Source organism: Rhagoletis zephyria, unplaced genomic scaffold, assembly GCF_001687245.7.
Source record: "Rhagoletis zephyria isolate East Lansing unplaced genomic scaffold, Rhagoletis_zephyria_1.1 Rzeph_scaffold_01130, whole genome shotgun sequence".
NCBI classification, from domain to species: Eukaryota; Metazoa; Arthropoda; class Insecta; order Diptera; family Tephritidae; genus Rhagoletis; species Rhagoletis zephyria.
The window spans coordinates 22,320-35,807 of NW_016158214.1; the positions used below are offsets into that span (position 1 = coordinate 22,320).

General features: G+C 35.4%; 1 protein-coding gene across 1 annotated transcript in view; it reads left to right on the forward strand.

Annotated features, from left to right (window-relative positions):
• The first annotated feature begins 6,435 nt into the window (after positions 1-6,435).
• LOC108362872 (uncharacterized) overlaps positions 6,436-13,488 on the forward strand; it is an 87,316-nt gene continuing 80,263 nt past the window's right edge. Inside the window, exon 1 of the mRNA XM_017616024.1 lies at positions 6,436-6,511. The gene's annotated coding sequence lies outside the window, so the exon portion shown is untranslated. The remainder of the gene's footprint in view (positions 6,512-13,488) is intronic.

Consider the following 13,488-nt stretch of genomic DNA (forward strand, 5'->3'; position numbering starts at 1 on the left):
TTCTTCGATATTCGCCCTTCTTCCCCTCTTAGAAGGGATGTTAGGGGTTTTGCTAACTTTGCGTAGTCTTTTATAAATCTACGATAATATCCCGACATACCAAGAAAACTTCGAAGCTCTTTTAGAGTTGTGGGTTGCGGAAAATTTGCAATCGCTTTGATCTTATCGGGGTTGGTTTTTATGCCATTTGGGGATATAATGTATCCTAAAAACTCAACTTCCTTTCAAAAAAATTTACACTTTTCCAGCTGGACTTCCATGTTAGCCTCTTCCAAGATTTCAAAGATTTTCGTAATAAGATTGAGGTGTTCATCCTCGGTTTTACTGAAAATAATAATGTCGTCGATATAGACGTAACAGTATTTTCCTCGCGAAGTACGTCGTCCAGAGCTCGCTGGAAAATGGATGGGGCATTTTTAAGCCAAAACGGTAAGCGAGTAAATTCGTATTTTCCAGATTTAATCGAAAATGCCGTTTTTTCGATATCAGATTCCTTTAGAGGAATCTGGTGAAAACCGCTTTTCAAGTCCAATACGGAGAAAAAGTTGCTTTCTCCAAGATTGGAAATGCCTCTGATATANAAGTACGTCGTCCAGAGCTCGCTGGAAAATGGATGGGGCATTTTTAAGCCAAAACGGTAAGCGAGTAAATTCGTATTTTCCAGATTTAATCGAAAATGCCGTTTTTTCGATATCAGATTCCTTTAGAGGAATCTGGTGAAAACCGCTTTTCAAGTCCAATACGGAGAAAAAGTTGCTTTCTCCAAGATTGGAAATGCCTCTGATATATCGGGTATGGGGTACCTATCGGCCATTGTAACCGAATTCAATTTCCTATAGTCTATTACCAGACGATACTGCTTGTTACCCTCTGAATCTGGTTTTTTAGGTACAACCCATACTGGTGAATTGTATGGAGATCTGGATGGTCTTATAATACCATTATTTAGTAATTTTTTTACCTGTAATTCTACTTCGCTCTTTAAAGACGCTGGATAGGGGTAGAATTTTGAATATACAGGCGAGTCATTTAATGTTCTAATTTGTCCCAAGACCTTGGTGGTGTATGTTAGCTTTTCATCTGGTTCGGAGAAAAGATTGGGATATGTATTTACAATATTTTTCATAATGTCCCTTTTTTAGAGGATAAGCCCTCTTCTTTTATATTTATAGTATTTACGCTTTGTGCAGCCTGCTGCTTAAGTCTGACCATAAGGCCATTTCCTAAAATCATTTTATTATCTGCTGTATATATTACTGCTTTTAGTGCTCTTAGAGTGTCGTTTCCCAAAATACCATCAAATGATTTCAATAAGGGCATAAGATAAAATTTTATTTTTTCTTCTATATTAAAGAGCTTTACGTAGGTGTGTTCTATTATTTTAACATCTCCTACAATTGATTTAGCATAGAATGGCTTTTCGTTTTGTATTCGTTTCCTAGCTAAATTTGGTTTCGCGTAGTTTTTACTCGAACCTGTATCTATCAAAAATCTCAAAATTTTTCCGCTCTCCGTCTTCACTTCGATGTATGGAAGCGAAGAGCTAATCATGCTAAAAAATGAACGTCATTGCATTCCGCATGTTCATCATATTCGGTTTCTGTTTGGTTACCCTCTTCTGATGTGTCTATATGAAATGTCCTTTGGTTTTTGGTTGGTGGCTGATTGTTGACCGATGGCGGTCTTTTGCCCTGAAGCTGATTTTGAGGTGGTCTGTTCATATAGTTGATTCTTGAATGTAAGCTCTGATCTACCTCCATAGGTTCTGGTTTCTGTTGAGGCTTCGGTGGCCTTGGAGGGGCATTAGTAAATTGATTTTGGTTGGTGGACTGTGGTTTGGTCTTCCACCTTGTTTGATTCGTTTGTGGCTCGTGAGCCAATTGTGGGTAAAAGGGTCGTTGGTGTGTAGGATATTTTCCCGAATTTGGGTGTCCTTTTTTAATATTTTGGGCATGATTTGTTCGGTAATTTTGGTTGTCCAGCTTCATGCACAAGTGAAGAGCTTGTGGGAGATCAGCTGGTTCTCTGATGCCCAGTAACTGAGGTAAGTCCCCGTTCAGACCCGTGACAAATTTATCAAGTGCTTTGTCTCTATAAGATTGAGTCATCATGCGATGAGATTCATTACTCATTTCTACACATCCTAATTTGTTAAGTATGTATGAAAGGTACTCATAAACCTGTTGGTAGAATTCTGATATGGATTTGTTACCTTGGACTAAGGTGGTTAATTGATACTCCAAAGTGGAAACATCCCGTTTGTCTGCATAATGCATTGCTAGACATTTTACAATTGCCGACCAATCTAAAGGTGTATTATAGGATTCTAGTGCCGTATCGGCGTTTCCTATAATTTTGTTTCGAATAACACTAAGTATTCCGTAATACTTGGGAGTCCCTTTCAACGGATCGTATATACTCAAAATACGATCTACACTCTTCTTCCAGGAATTAAATTCCCCAGGACGTCCGGAGAAATCCTTGAGACACTTAACTACATCTGGGATTTTATCTAAATCTGCCAAATTACCCCGATGCCTATCCTCAATTGTTTGGTCTATTGCCGAACTTAAAAAGGCATTTGGATTGAGAGTGGCCTGTACTACTCCTGGTCCCTGTTGCTGCAAAATATCTGTTGCTATGTTAGTTATTAAGGCCCTTAAGTCATCTATGCTTAGCTGCCTATCATTTACTGCCTGAGGAGGGGCAAGGGTGGGAGGGCGAATTAGGTTGTTTGGGTTTGCCATTTCGATTAATTTGAAATAATTTTATATATTTTATAATTATTTATTATAAATTTGAGTACCCTAATTTGGGTGCTCATACATATATACCTTAAAAAAAAAATTTTTCTAATACCGCTTTTTCCTCTGCTTCCCAGATGTCGATCTTTAGCTTATTCCACCCTTTTTTATGCTCTTTGCTGTAATAGTCGCTTTTTCCTCTGCTTCACAGGTGTCGATCTTTAGCTTATTCCACCCTTTTTTATGGCGCGCCGTTGGTGGTGGGTGCTAATTTTTCCTCGTTGTTTCCTTGTCTTCTCTTTTTGCCGATCTGCTGCTGCTTGTCTTATTATTGCTCTGGGGCTGTAGGGTTTTCTTCTTGCGTAACTTTTATTCCACTTCCACTGCGCGCTTGGCCCGCTGAAGAAATTTTTTGTTGATTTTTTGTATATATTTTTTTGTTTTAGCTCCACGAATTTTTTCGAGCTTTGCTCCCTTTTCTTAATGTTTGCTTTGGGTTTACAAATATTGTTCACCAATGTTTTTCTTGTTTTTTTTATTTTATTTATATTTTTATATTTTTCTATGCCGCGGGCTGGTACGTTGTACCGCCGGTTTGCTTTGGCTACTACGGGGCCCACTGCTATAGACGCGAATACTAATGTATGGCGCGGGTCCTTTTCTTTTCACAGGACTTTCACTTTTCGGGTTCGTGAGTCCTTATTTGTTTTTCTTTTCAGGATATTAATTTTCGCACAGTTTTCCGTTTTGCTCACACACGACTTTTAGAGTTTACTCGGATTTTTTTTTCGCGTACGTTTGAGAACTTGCTTTTATTCCTTTACAAGGATTTTATTTCGCGTACGTTTGAGAACTTGCTTTTATTCCTTTACAAGGATTTTATTTCGCGCGTGTACTTGAGCATTCGCTCGGGCGCCAGTTGGTGTCCTCTCTGTTGGAGGGACACTAAATAAAACGAAATACGTTGAGGCTAGGGCTATGCCCGCTTTATTGGAGGCTTGATTAAGACTTAAAAACTAAATTTACATTTGTTCAGTTTTTATAACAAAATTTTGATTACTATTGCAAAACGTGAGTTATGTTTTGAAATATGTACCAGACGCTCGACCGGAAAAGGGTAAATATGTAATTGCGAATATTAATAAGAATTATTATTGAATTTAAAGTATTACTGTTGACACAGCTATTTTTGTCAACACAATGTAATTTGCAAATATTAATAAAAAGAGAACAGTTTCCTGTTTATTAACTTATTGCATTTCACTTTAACTTGACACAGCTTATTATTGGCTTTTAGGTCAATAACTAGCGTAAGTGTCAAGTCAGCGGTTATTGGTTGAAGAATTAGCAAAGCGTGTGCTAACTTATCAATAATTCGCGAGTCTTAGTTAAATGTGCAACAACATAAAAGTGTTTGCAACCGTCTACCTGATCGTCGCTACGCTTGGAGGCCTTCATCGTTGCAACGCATCACCGGAGTAAAATGTAAGTTTTTTTTTCTGATTATTACTCTCCTTCCTTTGCTAAATATGTACTGTAGTTGCTCATATATTTATGTACATATGTACTATTTTCTTTACATATTCCCATTTTCAATGCCAAGGTCATTGGATAGACATACATATAAGGAAACCAAATCAGCTGTTTGTTCTAATGGCAAACATATTAACCCCATGAACCATTTGACGTGTTCGTTTGCTACTCTTTCTGTCTTTTGATTTTCTTGGGTTCGATTTTTTTTGTTTCTTTAAAAGTTGGATACAAATTTTAAAAATTTTAGATATATTTTTTTTTGTTAACTAAGCAAACATTAATTCTGATTCCGAATTTTTTTTGGTTTTTTTTTTAATTAATCGTTTCTATTTGACTTACACATCATTGTTTGAGTTTGAAAAAAGGGTAAATGCATATTTTTAATCGAAATTTCTAACGATTTTACTTCTTTTAATTGCATATTATTAGAGCCATAAGTAAAGGTTTGAATTATCTTTCGAAACTTGTTAAAAACTTAAATCTTCTTTTGAATAGCTATTTACCACTTTTAATTAGAATATGTTAGATGTAAGTTGATTGAATTATAAATAAAGCTGTTTGTAAAATTATGGATTTCTAATTAATATATTTTTGTCCGAAACTAAGTGGCAGTGGTAGGTTGGCAGATAAAAGGGGCTTAATAACATCTTTAAAGCCAATGGAATGGAGGGATGAGAGTAGCCCAAGCAGATGCGGCGCTGCTGATCATTTTGGTATGGAAAGGTGTAGGATTGTGTATGGTCCATGATGACGCAAATGTTGATAAGTTTTCAAGTGGTTTTATTTTTATTTATTTTTCTTCTTCAGTGTGCAAATAAATAATTTATTTGTGGCCTGACCCTCGTTCATGGCGTTCGAGACGATTCTTGTCGCAGTGGCTTTGTAGGAACCCACGAAGCTGTAGCTCCGGGACAAGCCAGTGCACACTGCCTAGCCGTTGTGACTACTGAACAGAATCGTCGGCTGCTGTTCGTTAGGATGACAGTTGAGCTGTGAGCCTTGGGGTTCATAACAATATATTTGACTTAACTGACTTCATACATACACCTTAGCTTGCACTTACCAATAAATCGAACAAATTTTTATTGCCGTCCTTTTATTAGCTCGGGATGTAACTATGTAATATTGATGCGCTTAAAAGATGCTGCGATTTCTATTCTCAAGTCACATACCTGATGACAGTACGAATGGCAATTATAATAGGGAGGTTTTAGTTTTTTAAACTATAATTTTATTTCTACATCAACAGTACATAGAAATATACATACGTATATGTAATTATAATGATACATGTCATTTCACTCAATTGCATATATACATACATATTTACAACTGAACTCGCACTTTCGTACGTATACTCGAATTTCCAATTTCGCTAACTCAGAGTAATAAAACATATATTATTTCACTGAACTACTTAAACCTGAATTTGCACTTTCTTGACCTAATTAAATTTTTAACTGCAATTTGATTGCGAAATAACATTTCCGGCACATAATATGCAATATCAATAATTAGCTTATTATAAATATGGGTAATAAGTACATTGTAAAGCAGTCTGAAGAAGAGATTCAATAAACGAAGCAGAAGCTTCAAAAAGGTAACTTTCCCGTTGTCTTCTTAGACTGTGTTTATACACGGAAACTTTTGTCGACGCGATTTTTCACATTCCCTTTTGGTGTTGCTCGTTTCATTTACACACCGCGATTTGTGTGTATGCAATTCTTGTCAGCTGTGAACAGCGGTTCAATTTACACAGACGAACGACAGCTCAAAGCGTGTTGCCCGAGCACGAGCAACTCGGTGCCCCTCTATTTCCTCGTCACGCTCTCTCCTACAAACGTCGAGTTGCGGCAACAAAAATCGCCGTGTGTAAATGAGCACATACAAAGCAAGGCTGTTAATTGGCGCAGTCGTTAGGATACCGCAACGTCCTACCCAACGTAAAAATCATAAAAACGTAGTACGGTAATTTTTTTAAATTTTTGACCGGTAATAAAAGAAATATGCCAGCGACTGAGTGGTGCTCTCAACTTTTTACCAACGAAGAAGGTGTGGTTACGAGAAATACGCCGCGAGTAAGTGGTGTTCCCAACTTTTTACCAACGAATAAGGTGTGGTTACGAGAAATACGACAGAAACTCACCAAAGAATAAACCAACCAGGAGGTGGTTTTCACGACTTTTAATTCGTTTATGCACCAACAACGGATGAACAAAAACCCAACTTACAAGGTAAGTCTTAAGTAATTAGATATAAGTTTTATTACTACCTAGATAGATACACGTATATCTATTTTTTTTTCTTGTTATATAATAAAAGTGATCAGTGCAAAAAATTTTTTTTCTCAACCAATTATCGAAAGTTTATCCTCTGCATTTAAAGGAAAAAATGTCTCAGGTAAAATTTGATCCTTTAAAATACTTAGGAGACCTCCCACACTTTCATGGAGACACTAAGGACTTACAAAAGTTTATCAACTTAATAGATAGGGTACACCCCATGTTAACAACATACGACGAATTGTCGCAGGGACTTTTTTCAGATATTATAAAGAGCAAATTGAAAGGAAAAGCTAGGGAAATAATAGAAATATACTGTCATGGAGTTTCTTGGAATTCTATCAAAACAGTCCTTCAAAATAATTTTGGAGAAATACTAGCTTGCGATGATCTCTTCGACTCAATCAGAGCCACTACATTTAAAACAACAAGTGTTGAGTTTTTCGATGAAATGAAATCTAAACTTAGACGTTTGACCAATAAAACGCTTTTCGTCCTTGGACAGTGCGGTTGCCAGACGTACTGATTTTATCAGTACAGTACTGATTTTTCAACTCTTGTACTGATTTTATTCATTTCTTCAATCAGTACGCTAATGTCCTGATTTTTCAAAATTTGTACTGATTTGTACTGCATTTTGTATTCAAACCAAATACTTCAGTATTTTCTTACGGTTTTTACATAACGTTGGAACTTCCTTAAACTGTACTGTAAAAAATAAGAAGAAAAAATTTAATTATAGTTGACATGTTTTAGATAATATTTGATATGCCCAAGAAATAAATACAACAGAAAGATCAATCGTTTTATGGGCATATCGCCAGGTCATTACGTACCAGTTGCGATAATATGGTGGAGCTGAAATTATTTAAAAAGAAGGCTTAAATTTTTGTCGAGTGTTGTTAGTTATCTCGAAAATAACTTTTAGTTTAATAACAATAAATTTCAATGTTCGAATGACCTTTGCCTATAACTTACAACTCCTTTTTCTCAATTTACTGACTTTGTAAAAGAGTTCTGCATACAAGACATAGAGTTAGATACTCTTTTTAGCGAATTCTTAGTCTTTCACAGTTTTTGCGTAGTTGAAAAATTATTTAACCCTTCCGTATCTCAAACGTCGACTGCATTTTTTCTTATTTATGTCGAAATACCATTCCAATAAAATATTTGAATAATTTGTGTCTATACTGAAACATATTATAAGTATTTACTTTTTAAATTTTTATGCGTCATCATCAACAGTGGTGTTGGTACCTTCTACACATCGTGAAATATGCTTGCAATGTTTTCTGCAAACATTGTAGAACAAATTTTTGTCTTATTATTCCTGGTACATATTCCTTGTTTCAATTTCTGTTGCGTAGCTGGTTCGCTTCTATATAAATTTAACAACATCTCCTGACACTGAAGATGGCACAACGCCGAAACCGGTTTGTCCCCAAATCAAATTTGACAAGGGATGACGTTCTAAAATACATCATTTAAAAACATCCTTTTTCTCTAAAACCTAAGAAAATGAATATCATAATAGTTACAATGTGTACGCAAAGTATAATTTTAAAGTATAATTTTAAGTATAATTTTAAAATTACACATAACAAAATACTTAAAAAATAACAATTTGGATTTAGACCTTATCACAAACTCACTTTTCCAACTATCTTAAAAAAATTTTGCGAGCTAAATTTTTTGGTACACGGCAGGGCGCGACGCGGCAATTCAGCCTTATATATGAGGCACCAACTTTCAAATACAAATATCAACTAAACTATATAATGCAGAAAGTAACATCTAACAGTGAACCATTTGTATTTGAAAACCACAAATTAAAATTTTTGCGGCTAATTTGCCGCGGCGCGCCCTCCGAAGGGTTAAGCCATGAGGAAATATAGATTAACTCCTTAAAAAGTGGTACTTTTTCACAGTATGAGAGGATCTTAAGAATAAAGTTTGTTTCCTGGCGCAAAGAGAGAAACTGGCTTCTAATTAAAGTTTTTGAAAGTGAACTTCAGATTAAAAGCAATTTTAAAATGAAATGTATAGAATTCTTTGACTATTTAAACACTGAAAATGGGAATGATCTCATTATTGCTATTCAAAAAGTCACAAATATAAGACAATTTATTGGCTCCTGTGTATAATGATGTGTATACTCGCGTTAAAATGAATAACACTTTTATTTTTTATGAACTATATTTTATTTAAATACCAAAATATTGTTAAAAACAAGAACTCAGGGGGTTTTAATTATTTTCTGTTACTTACATTCATAATTTTGCTTTGAATAAAAATGTACTGAAAAGTACTGATTTTTTTAGCATGAAAAAGTCGAATGTACTGATTTCGCGCATACAAAATCTGGTAACCCTATTGGACAGGTACAAGACACCGCAAATGCCGTAGCACAAAATAATTGCCGGACAGCCCTCAACGTATTCAACCGTGTCATGCTAAACAGTTTGTCAAATAGAAATCGACTTCGCCGTTTAGTCTGCTTTAGAGAACGACTGAACTTCGGCTTCGGCTTCGGCCACAAAAGTTCGGTTCGGTTTCGGTCCGGCTTCGGCCAAAAAAAACCTAACATTGGCCGAACAACTGTCAATTTTTTTTATTTAAAAATTTTACAAAGTTTTAGTTTTAGTGTTTCTATATGAATGTGTAACGCTGTGCTTCACTTTCATTTTGAAAATCGCAGAATCAAATCAACAATGAACTTTTTTATTCTCGCAAAAATAAATAAATAATAATGGCGGCGGCATAACGAAGGTAGGAAAATTATATTAAACAGAGTTGGGGAATGAATTAATTATATTTATTAGCAGGAAATGATGGAGCCGAATGGAGCTATATGGAACTATTTTACAAGAAAGGAAAGAACAGCAGACTGTAAGATATGTAGCAAGATATACTCGCTGGGGCATTCCTCTCCAAAGCAGCAAACAACTACCAGCCTCAAACGCCACCTTGGGAAGTGCCACCAAAGCGGGTGGAATAACTTCCAAGATAAAGCAATGTCAAAAGAAGAGAAAGCAAATAAACAACCGACATTGCCTGACATTTTTTCGTAAAAAGTGGTTGACGTTTTACCGGACAGCCATGCAGCAACACAAAGAATATCGCTAGCTTAGAGTGCAAAGTTGCTAAGTCCATTTTTTTCAATTGTACAGGAGACACAAAAAACGTTCCTAAGTAAATTTCTTTAAGTATTTTGCAAAACTTTGAATGCAATGTTTCGCGTTTTTCATTTGCACTTTATTAAAAAAACAAATAATAAAAAAGTCTGCTTTTTTACAAATTTTGTAGATAATTTTGTGACTTAGCAAATTTTCCAATAATAATAACACAAGGGAACAGTGATTTTTTTGTATCAAATGTTAAAGCTGTTTTTGATAGACTTTTTTATGCTAATTACTATAAGTGACCATCAATTCAAGGTACAGGGATGGTATTTTTAGGGATAGTAGTCGAGACTTCTAGTTTTAATTTAAGCCTAATATCACCTTTAGCTACTTTGCTATGGGTTCTAAAATATTGCAAAACACGCGATTTATTGACACTTTGACCTCGTTTTTTTCCAAATCTATAGTGATGGAGACTTTATACTTACGGATTCGCAATCAGCATAAAAAAGTCCAAAACAGTTTTAACATTTGATGCAACGAAATTGTTTCCCATTTTTGTCCCCTTGTGTAATAGATTGGCGCTTATACATATGTTAGTGTTTGCCCGAGCTTCTCCTCCAATTTGTGGCGTGCGCCTTGATGTTGTCACACAAAGGGAAGGGACTTACAGTTTTACGCTGTTTTTCATGGCAGAAATACACACGGAGGTTTGCCATTGCCTGTCGAGGGTCGACCGCTGTTAAGGATAAACCTTCTCTTCTAAATTTGTTTGTAATGTTGCTTTGACCAGGACTTGAACCCAGGCTCTGCGCAGGGAAGCGCGCACTGATTACCTCTACACCACAGCGGCCGTTCTTTTACGATCCCATTAATGTGATTTCCAGTTCAGACTAAATAAATTTTCTGAAAAAGAAGATTGCGATTTTTTTTTTATATATATTTTTAATTTGAAACGTAGTTGCGAACTTGTTTATTATAAATAACAAAGTATACATTAAAATAATAATGAACAAACAATTAATGGTAGATTAAATTAATAGTATTGTTCGCTGAAACTAAAATACACACCAAAAATCATTCATGTGGCAAACTATCGTAAAACTTATGATGGTCTTTAGGCAAAGTTGCTTTTAAATACTTCAAATCTAATTGGAGAGACCTCAAAAGGATTTTCCAGGATATGTTAAAGACTATTGCATTTACCTACTTATAGTTACTTTTTCACATAATGGAATTAACTAAAATATTTATGTAAACACTTGTTGCACGTCCCCTACTTTCATATAACGGTAAATTTGGAAACCACGAAAATGGACTTAAAATGGGCGTTTCTTGCCCTAATTGTATTATGTTAATGTATGCAAATACTTATATTTATGTTTGCAACTACTGTTAACTTATCAAACGATTTCTAATCTTTGACAATACATGTTTGACTTCATTCACCACGATCTTGAAAACTGACCAAATCGGCGTGACCAAGTCCAAGGTAATTTTAATATTATATAAACACCCGAAAGCATTAAAACGTTTGAAATAAATCTCGTCTCACTTTTTTGTATTTTTCACTTGGTTGCTGAAGTAATGAAGAATTGAAAATTCATAAGGGAAAATTATAGTTTTCTTATTTTTTATTTTAATATCTTAAAAATGGGTAGACTTATTGAAAAATGATAAATGAACGTGAGGTACTAAATTTAATAACCCTTAATTTGATACATCGTCCTGTTTATAACAATTAACGCATTCATAGATATTACAAGCCAAAGTTTCATTTTCAAAATTTATACACTTTAAATCAATTGCGCGGGCTAAAGATAAGTTTTAAATTAATCTTTCTTGGCCAATAACAATTGGCTCAGACCTAAGACATCATAATATTACTATTACAATACGGCCAAATGCCTTTTATTTTCCCCCATACAAAATCGACCCAGCCTAATATACATACATACATATGTACATAAATATTCAAAAATAATGTTGTTGCAAAACTCTCAATACAAATCAAATTCGATAGCGTAAAAAAAAATATTCATATTTTTTGGACTTATCAAATTTTCTGTGACTACTTTGGACTTAGCAATTTTGCACATCACGGAATAAAACGGGTAGAAATAAAACAAGTAGTTAGATCCTTTCAAAAATGGTGCATTTTCAATTTTCCTTGTTTCCTGCATCAAAAACTAATTGTTCATAAAAAGTGGACTTAGCAACATTTCACTCTAAGCTAGCGATATGAGAAAGTAAAAAAAAGTGATGGATATGGTACTCAAAGCAAAGTGGGTCAGCTTCACATCTGATATATCGACGAACCCAGCAAAAAACTTATTCACTGCTCAGTTTTACTGGTTGATGGCGGCTGCCGATACAAGGTGGTGTTAGGGGCTAGTGTTCTTCACAGCGACCATACCGCTCAAAACAATGCAAAAAACTTGAACGATATAAGTGAAGAATTCGACATTAAAAACAAAATACATATGGCTATTACAGACAACAGTGTTGCCAAACATGGGCTTTTCCTACCAAAAGTGGTAGGTTTTTTTCCATTTGGTAGGTTGGTAGGCTAGATTGGATTTTGGTAGGTTCCGCGACATTAATAGTTATTTGCGAAAAATATAAAATATGTGTTTCCCAACATTTTAGAAACCTTGTTTACACGATTATTTCATCGGTGCCTTCGTATAACGGCCTCCGTAAATATGTAAATATACATAACTCATTCGAAAATACAAACGTATACCCTTATTATTGCCAATATTTTACTATGTTTATGCTTCTTCTACTCGGTTATATTCAACTAGGGTAGAGCCAGCAAGCATAAACGGTCAACTTTCAACTCGGGTTATAAAACCCAATGCAACCCTGGCAAACACTTCTAAAATCGTTTATGTGCAAATATCAACCCGTGTTAAGATTTCTACCGGTGTAGAAAAACTGTGTCTATTCTACCCGAGTAGACTTGCTAACTCAATTAAAAAAGCTGTCTATGCATGTGGGTTGAATTTACCAGAGTAGAATATAACAGTGTAGAAAAGAAGCAGACACATAGTATATGTAAGTATGTACAATATGAACATCCAATGTATATACTTTATGTGCTTACAACATAGTTTCAATTGAACTCAACAGAAACTACATATCGCACACGTTCTTCAAAAGTGACACAAATCAAAATTACATGTTCGTCAGAAAATGCGAAAAACTATTTCGTACCACATGCTAATCATGTTGGCAGTCTCCCTTGCCAATAGGTCCTTTTTAACAAATTATAGCAAAAGTTTGCTCCAGCTTTTGCTTATTGAGTGAGTTGTGTCACTTCTGAAGACCGTGTGCGATATGTAGTATGTATATGTCCTGAAGACCAGTGTGCTGAAAAGGGCTTGTCAATAAACCCACTGAAGTCCACCATTGTCCACCTGACAGACACATCATGGTAAGACTTAGGAAATGTCACCAAAACTAATCCGTTGTCACATATACGATGGCCAAAAGCTAAGCAAGTAAAGGCAGGTGCCGCCTTGAGCAAGGTGCACCGACTGATCCGCGTGTCCATCATAGGAGCTATGGGCACCTGTCCAACGGATGCCCTTGGTGTCATTACAGCTGTTCCTCCTTTGTCTATTTTGTAAAAAAAAGACCTGCTGGAGCGCCCTACTACTGCCCAATATGATCAGGAAGAAAGTTATCCTTCTACAAACCCTGGAAGGTCAGAATTCCTAAAAGGGACAGCTGTGAAGTGATAATAACAATGATGGATGAAGGGTTCCAAGTATGGTTTACCAACGGATCAAAGATGGACTA